At 42.0% G+C, this 15,699-nt stretch overlaps 1 protein-coding gene across 5 annotated transcripts in view; it reads right to left on the bottom strand.

The window, feature by feature from the left end:
- Positions 1-15,699, bottom strand: part of SHLD1 (shieldin complex subunit 1) — a 115,717-nt gene that overhangs the window by 40,363 nt on the left and 59,655 nt on the right. The gene's annotated exons all lie outside the window — the stretch shown is intronic.

The raw sequence follows: 15,699 nt of genomic DNA, 5'->3' as shown, positions 1-15,699 counted from the left end.
TCCCTTCTTGCCCTCCCTTGACTGTGACCAAGTGACATTCAAACACACCAATAAAATCCCTTCACACCTTTCACTTGTGTGGGAACCGTACCTGACCCTTGGTGCTCGTTCGTTCTCAGCCCCGGACCTGCTTGTTGAGTCTGCTCCCTGAGTGCTCCTCCCACATGGCCTCCTGCCCAGCCTGAGGGCCTCTCTCCTCTAGCACTGTGAGTATAATAAACCCTCTCATTTCATACGCATCTCAGAGTGTGGCTGTGTGGACATCATTCTTAAGACCCCACAAGGGCACTGACTCCCCATTTACAATATGCTAGCAATCAGGTGGTTTTGAAAAGGAAGATAAGGCCTCTGATGACCGCAGCAGTTGCGAAAACACACACTTCAATCCACACTGTAGTGGAGATTTCATCATTAAATTCTTCTATAGGTACATATTCCCTTAAAAATCTCAGTTTGGGAAAGAGACCTTTTTTTTAGGCTGGATATGGTCAATTTTGGAGAAGGCAATGGCAACCCACTCCAGTGTTCTTGCTTGGAAAATCCCATGGACGGAGGAGCCTGGTGGGCTGCAGTCCATGGGGTCGCTAAGAGTCGGACCCGACTGAGTGACTTCACTTTCTCTTTTCACTTTCTCGCATTGGAGAAGGAAATGGCAACCCACTCCAGTGTTCTTGCCTTGAGAATCCCAGGGAGGGGGAGCCTGGTGGGCTGCCGTCTATGGGGTCACACAGAATCAGACACGACTGAAGAGACTTAGCAGCAGCATGGTCAATTTATGGAGACGGAAATGGCAACCCACTCCAGTATGTTTGCCTGGAAAATCCCATGGACAGAGGAGCCTGGTGGGCTGCAGTCCATGGGGTCACAAAGAGCTGGGCACAACTGAGCGACTTACACACTTGGTCAATTTATATACCAATGTATATAATTTTAAATAAATCTGTTTCTTATGTTTCTGATCTATTTAAAAATATTGAATCCAGATCTCTTTTAATTTCTTTTCAATGACTGGTAATATTTCTCTTTCAGTTACCACTTGTTTTCAACTCACTTGATTCCCTAAGCCCTCTCCTTTTCCACGAAGAGGTTCATTTCACTTAAGCCATGATCATGGGTAAAATTCATGTCAAAATTCCAGTCCACTTTAAACTATATTTGACAGCCAGTGTGCAGAGCAGCACCTCCAGTTCTTTCGACTAAAGGGCAAAACTAGGCAGTAGATAGCTGTAGGCATTAGATTCTTGTGGTAACTTGGGCTGAATCTTGTAGATTCTACATTGCTACTGCTTCATTTAGGAAATGACACTTTAGATCAAGGAAAAAAGTAGACACACAGGTTAATAACTCATCCCAGATCTCTACTGCAGTGTTTAAAACATAGTTCTTCAATTATGGTAGAAGATGAATATTAATTCAATCATCACTTAACACAAATTTCTTGAGTAGCTGCTTTGTGTCAGGCATTAATTCTAGATACTGACAATTCAGCAGTGAATAAGAGAAATAAAGTGCTTACTCTCATGGAGCTTATGTACCCCCTGGTAAAACAGAAAATAAGTGAGCAGGGACTTTAACTGGAGACCGTGAAAAACCCCAGGAAGAAAGATAAAGCAGAGGAAGGGGATAGAGAACGATGTGGATGGGAAGGCCAGGATGGAGGGGGTGGGCCAAAAAGGCTCCTGGGAAAGTCATATTTGAGCAGAGATCTGCAGGAAATGAGGGAACAAAACATGTTCCAGTGGAAGAACATTGCAGGCTAAAGGACCTAAAAGTGCAAAATCTGAGAGGTGGGGATGAGCTTGTGTATGGTCAGAAGTGGGTAAGGAGGAGGGGATATACCCAGGCAGGGAGAGGCCAGATCACGTGGGGCCCAGAGGCCAATGGAAGATACTTGGATTACGTCCAAAGTGCACTGGAAGCGTTTAAGTAGGAGAGTTAAGTGGCAGAACTGACAGTTTAGGAAAAGGTTGCTCTGGGTGCCAATGGAGAGTGAATTAAGGAGGGCAAGAAAGGGACTGGAGATTAGTTAGGAAGCTACTGCAGAGTCAGTGTAAGATGGCGGCTTGCATGGGTGGAGTGATGGAGGTGGAGAGATGCTGCCATACTTGGAACATATTGGGAGATAGAGCCTGTGGGACAGCTTGTATTGGACACAGAGGATAGGTTTGAGGACTGAGGAACTGGGTAAAGAGAAGACAATTAGGTGAGAGGTTGAGCTGTTTGTTCATCTGTTTGAAGGGGATCAAGAGTTCTATTTGAACCGAAGTTTGAGGTGCTTATTAGATGGCCATCTAGAGCTATGGAGTAGGTAGGTGAGTGTACGTGTCTGGGGCTCAGGGAAAGCTGGCACCGTAGGAGTTAAAAGACATCATCATGGGATGAGGCAGATAGTGAAGGGGAGAGGCCTGAAGTCTGAGCCTGGGATGCTCCAGGGGTTAGAAGCAATAAGAAGAGCCAGAACCAACAAAAGAAGCTGAGAAAGAGCAGCCAATGAGAGGGGAGAAGAAGCAAGAGGAAGGGGTGTCCCAGAAGCCAAGTGAAGAACAGATGTCCAGGAAAGGGATGACCAGCTGCATCAACCGTGCTGTTTGGTTAAACACGATGAGGACTGAGAACGGACCCCAGGATTTGAGAGTTAAAAGACACCACAAGTCCACAAGAAGAGCAGGGGTGTGGTGTGTGGAGGTAGGGGAGGGGAGGGCTGGTGGGGAGGTGAGGCAAAAGCCCAACTGCATGGGTTGAAGAGAAATTAGCAAGAATTAAGAGAGTGGGTCAGACAAGCTAGACTCCTTTTTCATAGCCTTTTGCTACAAAGATGAGCAGAGAAATGGGGGCAGTAGTTGAGGGCAATAAGGAGTCAAATTAAAGATGAGAGATTTTATGCTGTGAAGAATGAACCAGTCAAGAGGGGGAAATCAAAAATGCAGGAGAGAAGAGATAACTGGAGGTGTGATGCCCGTGAGCAGAAGAGAGAAGATGGGAATTGCACATGAGTGGAAGGAATAGCCTTAAATAGGAACCCAGACAATCAGTCACTGTAGCAGACTGGGGCATCTGGGGACAGAGGCAGGTGGTAGGCAATGAGAAAGTTCTTTTTCTCTTTAAATTTTCTCAGTCAAATGAGAAGTAAGAAGCAAGGCTGCTTTATGACTCATGGGGGTCATCCTTAATAGAGGCCTAAACGAACCTGCTTCCTTTAGACCCAGGCAAACAAGCGCCTCAGGATGGACTAATGAGGGCACCAAAGCCCACAGGGCAGCCCAGCTCTCCAGGTGAGAACTGCCGAACCCAGTGCTTTCTCTTTGTTTCTTTCTCTCAGTCTTTTTGTTTTAGCTTTTGTGATTGACTCCCATTGTAGAGTTTGTAAACTGAGCTACAATAAGTTTCAGCAAAACAATATAATGTATAACATTAAATTAATGCTGTTAATTTTTTAATTTTGTTGCTTATTGTTTTGGCTTCATACTTGTATAAGCACAATAAGCCTGAATTTTTTTTTTAATGTTAAGCATTCTCACTACACACACGAAACTTAAATTAACTCTGTGAGGTAGTGAATCTGTTATTTTCATCTTGGTAATCATTTCACAGTGTATATCAAATCATTACACTGTGCACTTTAAATATATATAATTATATTACTGTCATTTATTCCACAATAAAGTTGTAAAAAAAAAAAAAGCTACGTCTTTTTTTAAGGAGAGGAAACAGCTGGGAGAACCTAACTTAGCAGCCAGAAGAGGGCATAAGAATGCAAATCTCTGAGGAATCAAAACCAGGCAGAGAAAAGCCCCTAATCCTTCAGCTACACTTTAAAAATTTAGAAGTCTTTGATCCATTTGCGCTCAGTTTCACTAGTGAACCCCTCTTACTTAATGAAGGAAATACTAATGTTCCAATAAGGAAAGTAGGTAAGGACATTTACAAAACAATTTATAGGTGAAAAATGGGAAATGCCAATTCAGACCAAAATAAATGTTGCATTTCACCAGTAGAGGTAGAAAGTAGACTGGTGGTTGCCGTGGCGGAGAGAGGGCAGGGGGCGGGAGGCGGGGGGCGGGGTAAGGGAAATAGGGAGTTAGTGTTTAATGGGTAGAGTTTCAGTTTGGGAAGAAGAAAAAGTTCTGGATTTGGATGGTGGTGATGACACATATTGCCACTTAACTGTGTATTTTATTAATAAAAAATGGTTAATATGGAAAATTTTTTATGTGTATTTTACCACACATGAAAAAATACTGCATTTCACTGGCAAAGAAATCCAAATTAAAACAATGAGACAGAAGTTTGTACCCGTACTCTAGCCGCAGTGGGCACGGATGGCTGTGGAAGAGGTGGATGTCACCCAGGACACAGGGAGACCAGCCTCCTCGCAGCTTGCTGGGTGGAGGGAAAACAATGTCATCTTCCCAGAGGCCTATGAGACTCAAATGCTTTGACACTATGCCTGTCAAGAGCCTATTCTAAAGGAAGCATCAGTACCCAGACTGAGAATATGAAACCAAGTGCATACATATGCATTCACTGTATGCTGGAAGGCCAGAAGGGTGCCACCAAGGGATGACAACCGGGGGAGTATCTGGAAGACAGAAAGCACAGTAGGCAAGACAGCACAGAACTCAAGGGTGCCGGGCACCCATACCCGTCCAGCTGAAAGAAAATAGCACGCAAAAAGGAGCCTTCAAGCAGAAATCGGAAATGATCCTGCAATCGGATGCAGGAGGAAGTGGAAGCAGAAAGTGTGGGGCAGGGAGAAGGAGGAGGTCTCTCTGGATATTATAAAGGGATCAGGACAGTTGACCCAGCTTTTTCACGCTCCTCTTTCACCCTCATCAACAGGCTCTTTAGTTCCTCTTCACTTCCTGTCCTTACAGTGGTGTCACTTGCATATCTGAGGCTGTAGATACTTCTCCCAGCAATCTTGATTCCAGCTTGGGATTTATCCAGCCTGGCATTTCACATGATATACTCTGTATATAAGTTAAACAAGAAAGATGACAATATACATTCCTGTGCTCCTTTTCCAAACTAGAACCAGTTAGCTTGAAATTCAACATTAAAAAAATGAAGATCATGGCATCCAGTCTCACTCAGTTCAGTTCAGTTGCTCAGTCGTGTCCGACTCTCTACAACACCACGGACTGCAGCACACCAGGCTTCCCTGTCCATCACCAACTCCTGAAACTTACTCACACTCATGTCCATCGAGTCAGTGATGCCATCAACCATCTCATCCTCTGTCGTCCCCTTCTCCTCCTGCCTTCAATCTTTCCAAGCATCAGGGTCTTTTCTAATGAGTCAGTTCTGCACATCAGGTGGCCAAAGTATTAGAGTTTCAGGTTCAACATCAGTCCTTCCAATGAATGTTCAGGACTGATTTCCTTTAGAATAGACTGGTTGGATCTCCTTGCAGTCCAAGGGACTCTCAAGAGTCTTCTCCAACACCACAGTTCAAAAGCATCAACTCTTCGGTGCTCAGCTTTCTTTATGATCCAACTCACATTCATACATGACTACTGGAAAAACCACAGCTTTGACTAGACGGACCTTTGTTGGCAAAGTAATATCTCAGCTTTTTAATATGCTGTCAAGGTTGATCATAGCTTTTCTTCCAAGGAGCAAGCATCTTTTAATTTCATGGCTGCAGTCACTATCTGCAGTGATTTTGGAGCCCAAAAAAATAAAGTCTGTCACTGTTTCCTTTCCTTGTTTCCCCATCTATTTCCCATGAAGTGATTGGACCAGATGCCATGATCTTTTTTGAATGTTGAGTTTTAAGCCAAATTTTCCACTCTCTCTTTCACTTTCATCAAGAGGTTCTTTAGTTCTTCACTTTCTGCCATAAGGGTGGTGTCATCTGCATATCTGAGATTATTGATTTTTCTCCTGGCAATCTTGATTCCAGCTTGTGCTTCATCCAGCCTGGCATTTTGCATGATTGTACTCCACATGTAAGTTAAATAAGCAGGGTGACAATATGCAGCCTTGATGTACTCCTTTCCCGATTTGGAACCAGTCTGTTGTTCCATGTTCAGTTCTGTTGCTTCTTGACCTACATATAGATTTCTTATGAGGCAGATCAGGTGGTCTGGTATTTCCACCTCTTTAAGAATTTTGCACAGCTTCTTGTGATCCACACAGTCAAAGGCTTTGGTAGTCAATAAAGCAGAAGAAGATGTGTCTCTGGAACTCTCTTGCTTTTTCAGTGATCCAAAGGATGTTGGCAATTTGATCTCTGGTTCCTCTGCTTTTTCTAAATCCAGCTTGAACATCTGGAAGTTCACGGTTCACAAACTTTTGAAGCCTGGCTTAGAGAGTTTTGAGCATTACTTTGCTAGCATGTGAGATGAGTGCAATTCTGCAGTAGTTTGAACATCCTTTGACATTGCCTTTCTTTAGGATTGGAATACAAACTGACCTTTTCCAGTCCTGTGGCCACTGTTGAGTTTTCCAAATTTGCTGGCATATTGAGTGCAGTACTTTAACAGCATCATCTTTTAGGATCCAGTCCCATCACTTCATGGCAAGCAGATGGGGAAAAAGTGGAAATTGTGACAGATTTTATTTTCTTGGGCTCTAAAATCACTGGATGGTGACTGCAGCCATGAAATTAAGACACTTGCTCCTTGGAAGAAAAGCTATGACAAACCTAGACAGCATATTAAAAAGCAGAGACATAATTTTGCTGGGAAAGGTCCTTATGGTCAAGGATATTGTTTTTCCAGTAGTCATGTATGGTATGTAAATGTTGGACCATAAAGAAGGCTGAGCGCCAAAGAATTGATGCTTTCAAATTGTGGTGCTAGAGAAGACTCTTGAGACATGGACAGCAAGAAGATTAAACCAGCCAAACCTAAAGGAAATCAATCCTGAATATTCATTAGGACTGATGCTGAAGCTGAAGCTTCAGCGCTTTGGCCACCTGATGGAAAGAGCCGACTCATTGGAAAAGACACTGATGCTAGGAAGATTGAGGGCAGGAGGAGAAGGGGGCGACAGAGGATGAAATGGTTAGATAGCATCAGTGACTCAATGACATGAATTTGAGCAAACTCCAGGAGATAGTGCAGGACAGAGGAGCCTGGTGTGCTGCAGTCCATGGGGTCACAGAGTCAGACATGACTTGGCGACTGAACAACAACAATGATGATAACAGCTGACCCAGTTCTACCCCGACACACACCATAAATATGTTCCTTCTCAGAGCTGCCATCTTTGATGTGTGTCAGAGGATGTAACACAAAACACATGGGACACTGATGTGCTCAATGGCATTATCTGTAAGAGCAAAAATATTACTGATAGCTGGCAAAGTTAGCTAATAAATTACAGCATATCTCTATCATTCAAAGTTTTTCAGCGATTAAAAATTTATTTTTGAATTTAAATGATATCAGAAAAGGCTCATGTCTAAAGGAAATAGACATCTGCAAAAATTGAATCGGGTCTGTGGAATAATCCACAGTGAAGCTCTGTATAAATGTTGATTTCTCTGATTTTGATAACTGTACTGTAGTTATATATGAGAATGTCCCTTTTTTAGGAAATATACACTGTACTACTGTATTTATGAGTGAAGGAGCATCATGTCTACACTTACTCTCTGTTAACTTTCTGTTATGATTAACAGAAAAAATAATATACAGAGAGCATGATGAAGCAAATATGGTAAGAATATTCTCAGTGGGAGAATATGAATGGAAGGTATAATTTTTTCAAAAAGCAAATAACCAAATAAAAAAAAATCCAATGATAAGGACAGATAATCCACAGGAGAATAAAATGTCTAAGAGAATTAAATAGAGTGATGCTCAAACCTTACTAGTAATCAGAGAAAAGCAAATTAGAACAATGAATTCTTGTTTTTCAGCCATGTCAGCAAGGATGTGGGAACACAGTCACTCTCAGACATTTCTGATCCCGTTGTTTGGAGTGTTAGCAGCACTTATGTAACAAATTTGGAAAGGCGCGTGCCTTTTGATGCAGTAATTCTACCTTCTAGGCACAGAATGAAAAAAAGCTGCATGCAAAATTATACATAGAGCGTGACTTTTATTTGGTTAAAAAAAAAAAAGCTATAAGTAAATCACAAAAATGGTAACAATGATTAAGGATTATCTCCAGGCTTTAAAAAGAAGAGGGGTTTCTTCTCAGTATTGCTTTTTAAAAAATACATGAAATACTCAAGCAAGCAGGAAACATACAAAAACAAAAATAGCAAACCTTCATGTACCCAGGAACCAGAGTTAAGTGATGTGAACAGTTATAAGAAAGTAAGTCATTAGATGTGCTTGAAGACCATCCCAACTTCTTCCCACCCTTTTCATCCTAGAGTTTCTTCTAAGCATTCTTCTCTAAGTTTGTCTGTATTTTACAATGTTAACTTATTACCCTTATAACAAGAACAACCCTTCTGAAAAGCAGCATTGAATGGAAACAGAGAGAATGATGAAGCAAATGTGGTAAGAATATTCTCAGTGGGAAAATATGGATGGAGGGTATAATTTTTTTGAAAAGCAAATAAGCACATCATTTGCACACTTCTCAGAATGTCTGGGGGACTCTGGTGATTCCCTCTGACTATCTGTTACTGGAGAAACCAGGGTACTGTCACGTACCTCCACTTGCATGCCATAAGACTGGCTACTTATAAGTCTCTGAGTGGAAATAAAATGCCACTTAGAAACCAGTAGCTTTCACATTTGAATGCCCAGTAACTCTTCAGTGGTCAATACCTGCTGAAGCAGCAGTTGCAACGTGACTGAACTCAAAGGAAGGCAGGTGCTGATAAATTTTTCTTCTAGCCCAACCACTTTGTAATTTAAGGAATTTAAATTCTAGAGCAAGCATGTGACTTGGTCAATACCAGACCTGGATCTCATAAGGAGGAGACTAAAGGAAGGGCTTTACCAGCAGCCTAACACTGGATCCTTCTTTCCCTTTGTGGAAAATGAGGGCTAAAAGGCACCGTGGCTTTGATGTGTTCCCAGGATGTTCCACTGACTACAGGTTCCCTCCTCAGATTCCCCAGACCTGGAGCCTGATCAGTGTCCCCTTCAGTGGACAGACAAGAGGGGGTTTTTCCCTTGTACTGGGTCCCTGGTCTTGCCCAGGTTGAGATTGTTCATCCAATCCCAAGTCTGTGAGTGATCAATCCGTGCCTCTCAAGTGTCAGCTCTTTCGCCTGATGGATGATAGGAAACTACAGAATTGGCCTCAAGGCTGGGATTTAGGGACACACACATGCACATTCACAACCTCTCAGATCTGGATTTTCACTCTGTGTCTCTCAAGAAGATGAGCAACAGAAGCAGTATATATCAACTCACCTGGCCCAACATGATGGACTTTTAAATGAAATTTTGCCTGATCAACAGCCGACATGGTAGCCAAGCCTCCAAGATGACACCTAAAGGTCTCCATCTCCTGGAGTTCATGAAATTCTGGAATAGCCTCCTGCCACGCTGTTGCAGGGTAGGCTTGTGCAACACATAGAATATGGTAGAAGTGACAGTCTGTTGCTTACAAGATTAGATTATGAAAGGTACTATGGCTTCTGTTTTGAGCACACTCCACCTCTCTCTCTCTCTCAACTCACTTGGGGAGAAGCCACCTGCCATGTCTTGAGGACACTCAGCAGCCCTGTGGAAGGGCCTGGAGAACAGAAAACTCCAGCCAGGAGTCACATGAGTGAATCTTCTTGGAAGCAGATCCTCTAGCGCCAGTCAAGGCTTGACTGCAACCTCATGAGACCCCTTAAGCCAGAAACCCCTAGCTAAGCCACTCCCAGATTTTTGACCCCCAGAAACTGTGAGATAATGAATGTTTGTTGTTTTAAGCTGTGGAATATTGGGGGTAATTTTTTATCACTCCCAAACTGAGTGATAACTCAGGTAACTGAGGTAACTGAACTCACTCTCCCTCAATACTCAGTATGCTACAATGAAGTTTTTACCAAGCTATGTTTTAGAGTTTAAAAAAATGTTGGTCACATGCAGACACAGAGAAAGGACGTGGGGACAGAACGGTGGGGACAGAGTTGGGGGTATAAATTGAGAGAGTAGCGCTGACATATACACTACCATACGTAAAGTAGATAACCAGTGGGAATCTGCTATATTACACAGGGAGCTCAGGTCAGTGCTGTGTGATGACCTAGAGGGATGGGATGCGGGAAAAATGGAAGCAAGCCACAAGAGGGCAAGGATATATGCATACTTATAGCTGATTCATGTTGCTGTACAGTAGAAACTAACATGACATTGTAAAGCAATTAAAATTTTAAAAAATATATTGGTCACAGACTTCCACATAATTTTAAAGCCCTTTATTTAACTTATCTATAACTGATGGACCCATAATTTCTTATTTTCTCGGTTGACTACACTCTGATGGTAAAAGATGATCCAAAGGATTACAAATTGCTGCCATACCCAAGCAAACTGTGCCTTTCAAAGTAGGATGGGGAAACACTATTTTATGAGGCTTTCAGGGTGCTGCCTCCCAGCAGGCTCTCCCTGAGCAGGCTGCAGAAATCTTCTGTGTGGCTCTCAGACAGCTTGATTTGGGACAATATATCAGGCTCTTAGGGATGGCCTGGCTGGCTTTGTCATCCCCAGTCTCTTTCTTCAGAACACTGTAAATCAAAGGCCCTGGCTAAAGCTTATACATCAAACTCGGAGATGAAAAGAAGACAAGACCAAAGGAGACATACATAAAACCTTTCCTGTGAGACAGCATAGCAGAAGGCTAAGAGATCATTTAACATCAGCCTAAAGTAACATGTTCCCATCTTTATTTTATGAACTTTACTTGCACTTCCACAACTGTTCCTTTTTAAACCTACCTGTGACAAACAATTCTGAGTTTACTGGTAAAAATATCATGGTGGGAAAATGTCTTCTAATCTGGACGTTTCAGAAATGGATTCCATGGGTTTTCTATCACTAAAGGGTAAATTCCAAGACAGGAAAGACTGTTTCTAGCTCACAATTCCTCCCTAGGAGCTAGCACAGAGCTTGTTCAATGAATAGTTGGTGAATAAATATACTGAATTTACTTTCCATCTCTGAAGGTCTATAGTCAAAAGGTATCAGCTGAGTGCCTATGGACAGCATGGTGCCCTTGCATTGCTCCTTAGCCGTGAGGGCTACGAAAGTTAACAAGGCCTAGACCTGAAACTGAAAAAGACTATCAGGCCCCCATGTGTGTCCACTGGAATCCAGTAGCTCTTTAGGCATAAAAACAAATGTGTGACTTTCTTAGCAAATTAACTGCTGTTTTAAATATTCTATAGAGTTCTGATGGTGCCTAAAATCAATAAACATTCATCAATAAATACCACATTATATGTGGTGAAGACAAAGCAGTTACAAAGGTGAGCATTACAGTGAAAAACCGAAGTTTGAGATTGAAAATAATGGATAACGGTAAGTATACAGATGATTTTTGTCCTTCTAATGTTCTGTATTTTCAAAGTCTCCTACAATTAGCATGTGTTGGTTTTAAAAATAAGAAGAAAATAAATGGTATTCCTGCAGGGGCAGAATCAGGTGAAAGGGGAAAAAATACTAGGAAAGTCAACAAAAATGAGTCAGGGAAAGGTACCCTCTGCTGGTGAACCATAATGATGACTAGCACGAACTTCGGAGTCTGCTGTGCCCTGTTCAAATCTCAGCATTGCTGCAATATTGTTATGGGCAGGTAATTTTGCCTTTGAGCCTCAGTTTCCTCATCTATAATATAGGAGTAATAGTGTCTTCTTTAGGTAGAGAATGAAGATTAAATGAGATAATATGTTGAAGCATCTCAGGTCAGCAGCTATTATTTCTATATTGTTACGGGTGACAGTGAGTGACATCTTACACAACTCTTGGGGTTACTATAGCAGCCCCAACTTTCTCTTCTGATACACAGATATAGAGCTCTTCCTACCCCATTCTTCTACCACTTTCTTTTTTTATTCTGTTTTCTCTTCTCTCCACTGCTTTTGTCTCTGCCAACTGGAACCAGTAATACTCACTGGTGTGCCACTACCAACACTCACTGGTATGCTTAGGTCCACAGGCGGGATCTAGTCTAGTAAGTCAGGGCAAGGTCATATGATCCAGGGTCCCTGCCATCCTACCAATTCAGTATGTGATCTCAAGCTTCTTAATCACTCTTGGCAACTCTGTATCATCTAACCTATAAAGTGGGGACAAGATCTCTGCCTTTACTTAATATGGAAAAATAGTAGAGAAAAAAATCTAAATAACCTCTCACAAAACTTCATGGCAAATAGATGGGGAAAAAGTGGAAACAGTGACAGACTTTATTTTCTTAGGCTCTGAAATCACGGCAGGCAGTAACTGAAGCCATGAAACTAAAAGACTCTTGCTCCTTCGAAGAAAAGCTAGACAAACCTAGACAGCATACTAAAATGCAGAGACATCACTTTGCTGACAAAGGTCCGTATAGTCAAAGCTATGGTTTTTCCAGTAGTCATGTACAGATGTGAGAGTTGGATATAAAAACGGCTGAGCGCCAAAGAACTGATGCTCTCAAATTGGTGCTGGAGAAGACTCCTGCGAGTCCCTTGGACTGCAAGGATATCAAACCAGTCAATCCAAAAGAAAATCATCCCTGAATATTCACTGGAAGGACAGATGCTGAAGCTGAAGCTTCAATACTTTGGCCACCTTATGCAAAGAGCCAACTCACTGGAAAAGACCCTGATTCTGGGAATGATTGAGGGCAGGAGGAGAAGGGGACAACAGAGGATGCAATGGTTGGATGGCATCATTGACTCAATGGACATGAGTTTGAGTCAACTCTAGGAGATAGTGAAGGATGGGGTTGCAAAGAGTCAGACAAGACTGAGCAACTGAACAAAAAAACCTCTGGCAATGATACACTATCTGGTACCAGACTTGCCCTTCTGCTGTAAATAACCAGAAAATAGGACAAAATGTATGGAACAACATTTTTCAAATACTGGACACAAGTGGTATAGGATCCCTGAGAAAAGGAAAACAAAACAAGATGCGCTAGGACTGCCTCAGTTTCCTACCTGGAGGCATTTTCTGGATCACAGTGCAGGAGTGGGATCTAAGCAGAGCCCACTAAGGAGACAGATACGAGTATAAAGTACTTGGAATTTGTGAAGCTAAGTCCTAGAGAGGAGGGAGCTACACAGGGAAAGAGCTCCAGAGACTGGAACAGGTATTCTTTTTGCATCTTTTACTGAACACATGATCTTGATTCATTTTGAAGGCAAACCATTTGACATCACAGTAATTCACAATTTTTGTCCCAACCACTAATGCTGAAGAAGCTGAAGAGTCGAACAGTTCTATGAAGACCTATAAGACCTTGTAGAACTAACAAGCAAACAAAAGATGTTCTTTTCATCATAGGGGACTGGAATGCAAAAGTAGGAAGTCAAGAGATACCTGGAGTAACAGGCAAGTTTGGCCTTGGAGTACAAAATGAGGCAGGGCAAAGGATAACAGAGTTTTGTCAAGAGAATACACTGGTCATAGCAAAAACCCACTTCCAACAACACAAGAGACGATGCTACACATGGACATCACAAGGTCAATACTGAAATTCGATTGATTATATTCTTTGTACCCAAAGATGGAGAAGTTCTATACAGTCAGAAAAACAAGACTGGGAGCTGACTGTGGCTCAGATCATGAACTCCTTATTGAAAAATTCAGGCTTATGTTAAGAAAGGAGGGAAAATCACTAGGCTATTCAGGTAAGACCTAATTCGAATCCCTTATATTTATATATTGGAGTTGATGAATAGATTCAAGGGATTAGATCTGGCAGACAAGAGTGCTTGAAGAACGATGGACAGAGGTTTATAACACTGTACAGGAGGCAGTGACCAAAACCATCCCAAGAAAAAGAAATGCAAAAAGGCCAAGTGGTTGTCTGAGGAGGCCTTAAAAATAGCTGAGAAAAGAAGAGAAGCAAAAGGCGGAGGAGAAAGGGAAAGGTATACCCAACTGAATGCAGAGTTCCAGAGAATAGCAAGGAGAGATAAGAAGGCCTCTTTAAATGAACAATGCAAAGAAATAGAGGAAAACAATAGAATGGAAAAGACTAGAGATCTCTTCAAGAAAATCAGAGATACCAAGGGAACATTTCATGCAAAGATGGGCATGATGAAGGACAGAAATGGTATGGACCTAACAGAAGCAGAAGATATTAAGAAGAGGTGACAAAAATGCACAGAAGAACTATGCAAAAAAGATCTTAATGACCTGGATAACCAGAATGGTGTGATCACTCACCTAGAGCCAGACATCCTGGAGTGTGAAGTCAAGTGGGCCTTAGGAAACATCAGGAGGTGATGGAATTCCAGTTGAGCTATTTCAAATCCTAAAAGAGGATGCTGTGTAAGTGCTGTACTCAATATGTCAGCAAATTTGGAAAACTCAGCAGTGGCCACAGGACTGGAAAAGGGCAGTTTTCATTCCAATCCTAAAGAAGGGCAATGCCAAAGAATGTTCAAACTACCATACAATTGCATTCATTTCACATGCTAGCAAAGTAACGCTCAAAATCCTTCAAGCTAGGCTTCAAAAGTATGTGAACCAAGACCTTCCAGATGTACAAGCTGGATTTAGAAAAGGCAGAGGAACCAGAGATCAAATTGCCAACATCCGTTGGATCATAGAAAAAGCAAGGGAATTCCAGAAAAACATCTACTTCTGCTTTATGACTACACTAAAGCCTTTGACTGTGTGGATCACAACAAACTGTGGAAAATTCTTAGAGATGGGAATCCCAGATCACCTTATCTGCCTCCTGAGAAATCTGTATGCAGGTCAAGAAGCAACAGTTAGAACTGGACATGGAACAATGGACTGGTTCAAAATTGGGAAAGGAGTATGTCAAGGCTGTATGTTGTCACCCTGTTTATTTAACTTATATGCAGAGTACATCATGAGAAATTCTGGGCTGGGATGAATCTTTAGCTAGAATCAAGATTGCTGGGAGAAATATCAACAGTCTCAGATATTCAGATGATATCACTCTAATGGCAGAAAGTTAAGAGAAACTAAAGAGCCTCTTGATGAAGGTGAAAGAGGAGAGTGAAAAAGTTGGCTTAAAACTCAACATTCAAAAAACTAAGATCATGGCATCCAGTCCCATCTGTTCATGACAAATATATAGGGAAAAAGTGGAAACAAGGGCATATTTTATTTTCTTGGGCTTCAAAATTACTGTGGACAGTAACTACAGCCATGAAATTAAAAGACATTTGCTCTTTGGGAGAAAAGGTATGACAATCCTAAATGAAAGTGAAAATGAAGTTGCTCAGTTGTATCTGACTCTTTGCGACGCCATGGACTGTAGCCTACCAGGCTCCTCCATCCACGGCATTTTTTCAGGCAAAAATACTGGAGTGGGCTGACATTTCCTTCTCCAGAGGATCTTCCCAACCCAAGGAATGAACCTGGGTCTGCTGCATTGCAGGCAGACGCTTTACTGTCTGAGTCACCAGGGAAGCCCTTATGACAATCCTAAACACTGTATTAAAAAGCAGACAACACTTTGCCGACAAAGGTCTATATAGTCAAAGATACGTTTTTTCAGTAGTCATGTATAGAGGTGAGAGTTGGACCATAATGAAAGCTGAGCACCGAAGAACTGATACTTTTGAATTGTGGTGCTCAAGAAGACTCAAGAGTCCTTTGGACA

Source organism: Bos taurus, chromosome 13, assembly GCF_002263795.3.
Source record: "Bos taurus isolate L1 Dominette 01449 registration number 42190680 breed Hereford chromosome 13, ARS-UCD2.0, whole genome shotgun sequence".
Classification (NCBI taxonomy): Eukaryota; Metazoa; Chordata; class Mammalia; order Artiodactyla; family Bovidae; genus Bos; species Bos taurus.
The sequence above is the reverse complement of the archived record's forward strand: the minus strand, read 5'-3'. Positions and strand labels throughout refer to the sequence as shown.